General features: G+C 30.8%; 1 non-coding gene across 1 annotated transcript; it reads left to right on the top strand.

The window, feature by feature from the left end:
• The first annotated feature begins 1705 nt into the window (after window positions 1-1705).
• TRNAT-AGU (transfer RNA threonine (anticodon AGU)) lies at window positions 1706-1779 on the top strand. The gene has a single exon. It is a non-coding gene; the product is annotated as a tRNA-Thr (tRNA).
• The last annotated feature ends 5270 nt before the right edge of the window (window positions 1780-7049 follow it).

The raw sequence follows: 7049 nt of genomic DNA, 5'->3' as shown, positions 1-7049 counted from the left end.
ATTTAAGGGGGAGACGCATGCCAGCAGAGAACCTAGCGGAAATATACGAAGCTTGCAATTTGAGATTTTTTTTTGATAATTTACAATTTCAACTGTATTAGTTAATAAATATGTATCCGAAAACATTAAAAAGATTTTTTATTTTTTTTAAACTTAAAGATAAACTTACAATTGTAAAAAAAATGTAATAAAATGTGAATTCGTTGCAGGATCAAATCTTATTATTGAATTATATTTTATGGTCATAATTATCATTAAAATTTAGTTTAAGTTTAAGATTTTTTATATTTATTTTTAAAAACATCGATTTTTATAAAAATATAAATGTGTATAACTTGAAATCATTTTTATTTATATCAACTCGAGCTTCAATATTATGACCATGCCTAATGATATAAATAAAAACGATTTCAAGTTATGCACATTTATAATTTTATAAAAATCGATGTTTTTTAAAATATATATAAAAAATATTAAAACGATGAATTAGTCAAAAATCTAAACGACAAAAAATCTAAAACTTAATAAACTAAATTTTAATAATAAATATGGTCATAAAATATAATGTATTAATAAGATTTGGCCCTGCAACGAATTCACATTTTATTACATTTTTTTACAATTGCCAGTTTATCTTTAAATTTAAAAAAAAATAAAAAATCTTTTAGTGTTTTCAGATACATATTTATTAATTACTACAGTTGAAATTGTAAATTATCAAAAAAATCTCAAATTGCAAGCTTCGTATTTTTCCGTTAGGTGCCTCTTTTCGCCTCTGATAGTATAGGCATCCCCCTTAAGGTAAAATACTCCGTCTAACAGAGACACCTAGCGGAAATATAAGAAGCTTGCAATATACCTAGGTATCCAAATTTATTACATAGTTAATAAAAATAGAAAGTTATCAAATTGTAACATTGCGTGTGCAATCAAATTCAAAGATAATCTTTAAAAAATCCCGACATAATATTTTATGGTTATTGGTTTATTAAGTTTTGTTGGCTTATAATATTATAATGTCGTGTGTTCCAATTTCAAACCCTGAGTCTGGAAAATTCAAATATTGTTTTTCAATTTGTGTTAGAAGTCAGAGTATGGATCTAATAGGTTGAGCAAGTGGCTAATATCCAAGGATCAGACGTGGTCAAAAGAAAAAGTATTACTTATATGTACCTAATCCATTATTTATTTTTCTTATCTTATCGTTCTTAAATTATCAGTAACTTGCATTCAATTTCATTATACGTATTCAGTCGCTAGATGTCGTTAGTAATACTACACTAACTTCGATACGATACCAATATTCCCTTGGTAAATCATATCATGATAAATGCATAATATTATTAATATGCCACATATCAGTAAAATTATATAAAATAAAAATAAATTAGTTTCTTTTTTTTAATAAAATATTTTATTATTTTATATTCACATTGTGTACTCTCGCGGAAAAATCCTGAAGTAGAAAAATAAAAAAAAATCACAAACCTGCTGAAATGACGGAGGCGTAGAATAGAAGCAGCACTGAAACCGGTGGTAGGCGCATGGCATACAACAGACGCGCATGGCGCACCTCTCCGCATCTCGCTCTAACATGTCATCGCAATGACCGGCACCGCTATCGCCATCTCTGTTATTCTCCTGAAATAAATAAAACATGTTGAGTATGTGTGTTTTAAAATGTATTTTGTCAATATGGGTCGTCGGCGCCGTGGCTTAGTTGGTTAAAGCGCCTGTCTAGTAAACAGGAGATCACGAGTTCGAATCTCGTCGGGGCCTGGATGTCATTGCGACGTCTCCCTACTTTTTTTTTATTTCTTCTAATATTATTATTTATTTCCGTCTCATAGCTAATAATGTATTTTTCGAAATATCTAGTAAGATAATGATAATTTAATACCGTAAAACCAGTATTGAAATTTTCATTCGGTAATACAATGACATTATTAATGGACGACGCACTCAATACAGTAGCTAGCAAGTAAATTCGCGCATTTGCATGTATAGGTAGACGTCAATTGCGGTAATACAATCAAGTCATGACACAGGGATATAGGTACGACATACGACACTCGAAAATATTAATGACAGCCAAACCAGTTAGAAAGAAGAATAATTAGAAAACTCAAACACTGTGTAGACCCACTATATAGAGATGCTATTAGGTGCAGTGGGTCTTCGAAACTGGAAAACCACATCATATAGGTGTTATGATATGCAGAGGCAGAATACTTAATTGTGAAAGAGAGAGACCAAATCAAAGAAATTTATAAATATAATTATAAAAATATATTACGTATACAATATTATCAATCTCATGTTGTGTACGTCTTGAATTTAGATTTGTTATGTCCACAATGTTTTGTATTCTTAAATAAATAAATAAATAAATAATACATCAATCGATAAATTTAATACTACAACTAGATAACTCTGATTTGTTCATTGTTGGGAAAATTAAATTTAAACTTTGCTCTATGCTGTATTTATTATATAAAATAAAAATGGAAAATTGTGCTTGTCTACTTGGGAACAATTAAATACCTAATGTCTAATTGAACGAACAAAATATTGTAGATATTTTATTTATTTAATGCATTTATGGTTTTAAAGTTATCTAATATGTATTTTCAAATATAAAATTAATACATTTCTCATTAACTTCTGACTTACGTAGTTTTATCATTTCGTAGAGGACGAAATAAATGTAGAATCATATTGAATAGTATCATAAAAACAGTGAAAATATAGTTGTAGTATTAATTGAGGTGACGATATTATATTATGTAAGTATAATAATATTATGTATAATTTAAAAACAGCAAATAACACTTTACGTAGAATTTTATTATCGCTATACGCAATTAATTTAAACTGCTTTAAGCATTCTACATTTAATATTATTATTATGTTATTACACAAACCCTTTATAAATTTATTGCAAGGATTGTCTTTGGATGTTAGCTCTACCTTTCTGGTTTATGGCTGATATAATTATGCATGTATGAGGCAAAAACCATTATATAAACTGTTTTATACACTGATATAATATTACGATCAAGATTTTTATATCATTGGTTACACCATGAACATTGAGTTTTAGTAGTGATAAGCATTTTATCAGAAAACTACTTCATATCTACAACATGGCCCCTACAAAGGGGCGGCTGGCAGGGCTCCACCATGGGGGCCTGGGCTTATAGGGCTGCCGACATAGCGGGTCGACCCTGCGGCGCTATTTTCCTTAATGATTATTAACATTAAAAAATATGTGGCTGTGATGTAATTTGATGTAATATGACAGGGGGGGCAAAGTTGTTGGATGGAGGGCGAAATTTAAGAAGTCAAAATTAGCAGCGGGCTGCAAGTAAAATACCATTTTTAGATATACACTATTTATTATCACAAAAAATAAACATTACAAAAAATTTAATGAGAATAATGAAACTGTTGTAGGTACATTTTTTAACATTTTTTTAAATTCAGGTGTTAATTTTGTAGTTGATATTCTCAAAACTGCTTGTAAATGGGCATCGGAGATATTTGATTGTAAAGAATTTTTATTGAGGTTCATGATCGAAAATGTTCGTTCACATAATATTATATAGGTTAATCCAAAAATAATGAACATTTTTCTTGCATAATCTTTAAGTTGGTCGAATTTGTCTGAATTAAGGGCATTGTAAAATTTTGAGACTTCTTCACGACGATGCAATTCTCTTAAATCAGTGTCACACTGCAGATCAATAATCTCAAGTTATAGCTCTCAATATCTATTGAAAATGGATCGCGTACTATTGGTAAACTTATCTCAATTTTTCGGAAGCCACCAAATCTTTGTGAAAAATCGTCATTCAGAGCTTTAATAATTTTGCCATATTCTTCAAATTTATATTCTGATATATTCAGAAACTTCAAAGTTGGAAAGTGGTCCACGTTGTTATTCGATATTTGTCGAAGGAATAACTTAATATAAATCCATTCAACTTTTTACCATATCGTGGGCATATATTTTTTTCCTTGCAACGTGGAGTTAAAAGTATTTAAATGTGTCACGATGTTCAACGTAGAAAATAGTGGTTACATAGTGTGATAAGAGACGCAAGGAAGACGTACTGAGATAATACATTTACGAAACAACAAATTCTTCAAATTTTAATCTATTGTCAATATTTTTTTAAAAAATATAAAAAAGTTATTCGTAATCGTAATCGTAGTACAATTAATGATGGCGGGCCGCAGTTTCCCCCCTGTAATATGATGATTGCTGTAATTAAATGATAATTCACACGTAGAAATTTATTTTGTAATTAATTTTAGTCTGTTTCCTGACTTACAAAATGGCTTTTTATCCAATATGGCAAAGGGTTGCATGTTACTTGATTACCTACCACAAAAGGAGGTCGCAGTATTTATTTATTTAGAAAAAAAATAGTATTAGTGCATTACAGCGATTGGCCAATGCGCCATAAAACATAATAAATACAAATTATAAAAATGACTTAATTACAAATAACAACCAATATAACAAGAAAGTATGTGCTTATTTATGTAGATATTAAAGTAAAATGATAGATACAATTATTATAATTAATTTAACCTATTTAACACGTCCACAAACATGATATAGTTAATAAAAAATAAATCAACTTTTATGGTGCCATCAAATAAGTTAATCGCACAATACACAGCATCGTGAACCATCACATCCGTCCTGCGACGGGGTATCAAGAAGACCGTAGAGTCAAGAGTGATATTGGTGGGAACATGAAAATTAATATTTTCCAGTATATACGGATTGTAAATGAACCCACGAAGAAGTAAAAAGAAATGCTTTAAAAGAGCAATCACTCTTCGGGTGGACAGGGATTGCTTATATTCCTAATATAATCCTGAGTACCGAAAACTCAATAAACCAACTGGATACCCTTAACCCTGGGGTTCTGTGGAAACTACTTGTGGAAAACTACTGTAGAAAATCACACTGCTCTTAACCTTCGCGATAGGTAGATAGGTGTCCTAGGGGCCCGCTTCAGGATGTGGGGACATGATCTACAATACAGTATGACGTGCTTATTAAAACACCATTATTCTATGATATCCACAGTGTGTAGTCTGGAGACGTTATGTAATATGCAGTGAATATTTACCATGTCCTATCCTAATGAGATTAAACGCAGTGGAGGTTTATTTTAACAGTTTTTTTTGTTTAAACCGACGCTTAAGCTACTTGGCCATCGTTGGCTACCTAAGTAATAAATTGGTTTTATATATATATATATTTTTATCCAAAACACACAATATTAATTAATTTATCTTTCAAAATTAATTCCTTTAGGTACCTAAAGGCTGTGCAGTAACCGGCAACCGATCTCGAGTGTGGAAGAATACGGGAGAAACTTGAACACGTGTCAAGAATATGTCATTCTAAGCTTGTCCTCCGGTCTGACAACTGCTCTCGGTGTATCCACTGATGCTCATTCGATGTTGGTATATTTGAAGGTTGCAACACACACTATTGCACGTATATAATTTGTGTTTTATTTTCCAAGGATACCTACTCACACATGGGGTATAGCCAATCGGAATTATATTTATTAATCTGTTCTGTAGAAAATACATAGTTTTGAATAACCCCAGAAACATACAAAATATAAAATGTTAAAAAATATGTCTTTTTATAATTTCAAAATTAATGATACCTAATAATAATTATTAAATTGATACCTACTGCATAATATTTACAATGATGAATACGATGTAAAAAAAATCTAAATTCTGGTCGATTATTTAGAATTTTATCGTATTTTAGACGTATATAAGAAGAATTTATTTTGTTTATTGTCAAGTCGTCTTGGCATAAGCTGTGATGTCATATTTTGTGCGTGTGAGTAAATAAATAAATTCTAATGGAATTAAGCTTTGTTCTATTCCATTTGAGTCGTTTTTTGCGACCTGGGTTTCCAAAAGGTAAATACACACTGACAACGAATAAAATTAATTCTAATTTATATGACAAATTAATACAATAAAGTAGGTAAAAACTTTATCACCCACCTATTGAGTCAACAAATTATGAATACCTAGTTGAAGTGTTTGTAAAAAACCCCTATCAGTAATAATACATCAATAGGCGTATGCATCGTCAAACCCTAATAAGAGATCATTAAATAATAATCAATAAATACTACATTCAATACTAGGAATTTAATGAAGTTAACTAATGTGATATATCAATAATACCTATCAGTCTTTAAAAAGTTATATCAATTAAACAAAAACCCCGGTCGCGAAAAACGACTCAAATAGAATAAATAGTAGGTACAAAACTTAAATCCATTAGAATTTAAATTCAAATTTCATCAAGTACCTTCGGTCGATTAATAAAATAAATATATAATATACTATATGCCCCGTTTTATAGTGCAGATCATCATCATCATCATCAGCCGGGGTCAATCCACTGCTAGATGAAGGCCTCCCCAAGCTTCTTCCAACTCTATCGGTCTTCCAGCGGCTTTTAGGGCGACCCTGTGGCCGTTTCGTGCCCCTTGGGTACCACTGGATGACGGCATTTGTCCAGCGGCCGTCCTTTCGGCGAGAAATGTGCCCCGCCCATCTCCATTTCAGCTGTTTGGCAACGTCTATTACATCGCGTACTCCTGTCTGCTTCCTAACCCATTCGTTTCTCTTACGGTCCTTTCGCGTGATGCCCAACATACACCTCTCCATGCCTCGGAAATACCTCAAAAATATTATATGCAGATAAATGTATATAATATTTTTCTTTCAAATACTAGGTACTTATTTGTCTTCTTCATTCTGGTCCATCACCATGTCTTACTAACGCAAGTTACCACTTGTATTATAACAGTTTTGTATCTGAAAAGCAATAGACTATAGTTAAACTTCTTGTTAAGAATTCTTGCAAAATGATTGATATAAATAATTTTATCTTTATTATTTCTTACGAAACACTTCAACAATTAAAATCAAATACTTTTTACGTACTTCGTAAATATTTTAATATCATTTAAACTCAAACAATG

This window comes from Rhyacophila brunnea, unplaced genomic scaffold (assembly GCF_057557595.1).
Source record: "Rhyacophila brunnea isolate RB1 unplaced genomic scaffold, BYU_Rbru_1.0 scaffold_14, whole genome shotgun sequence".
Taxonomy (NCBI): Eukaryota; Metazoa; Arthropoda; class Insecta; order Trichoptera; family Rhyacophilidae; genus Rhyacophila; species Rhyacophila brunnea.
Note: the sequence above shows the minus strand (reverse complement) of the source record. Positions and strands in the feature narration are given on the sequence as shown.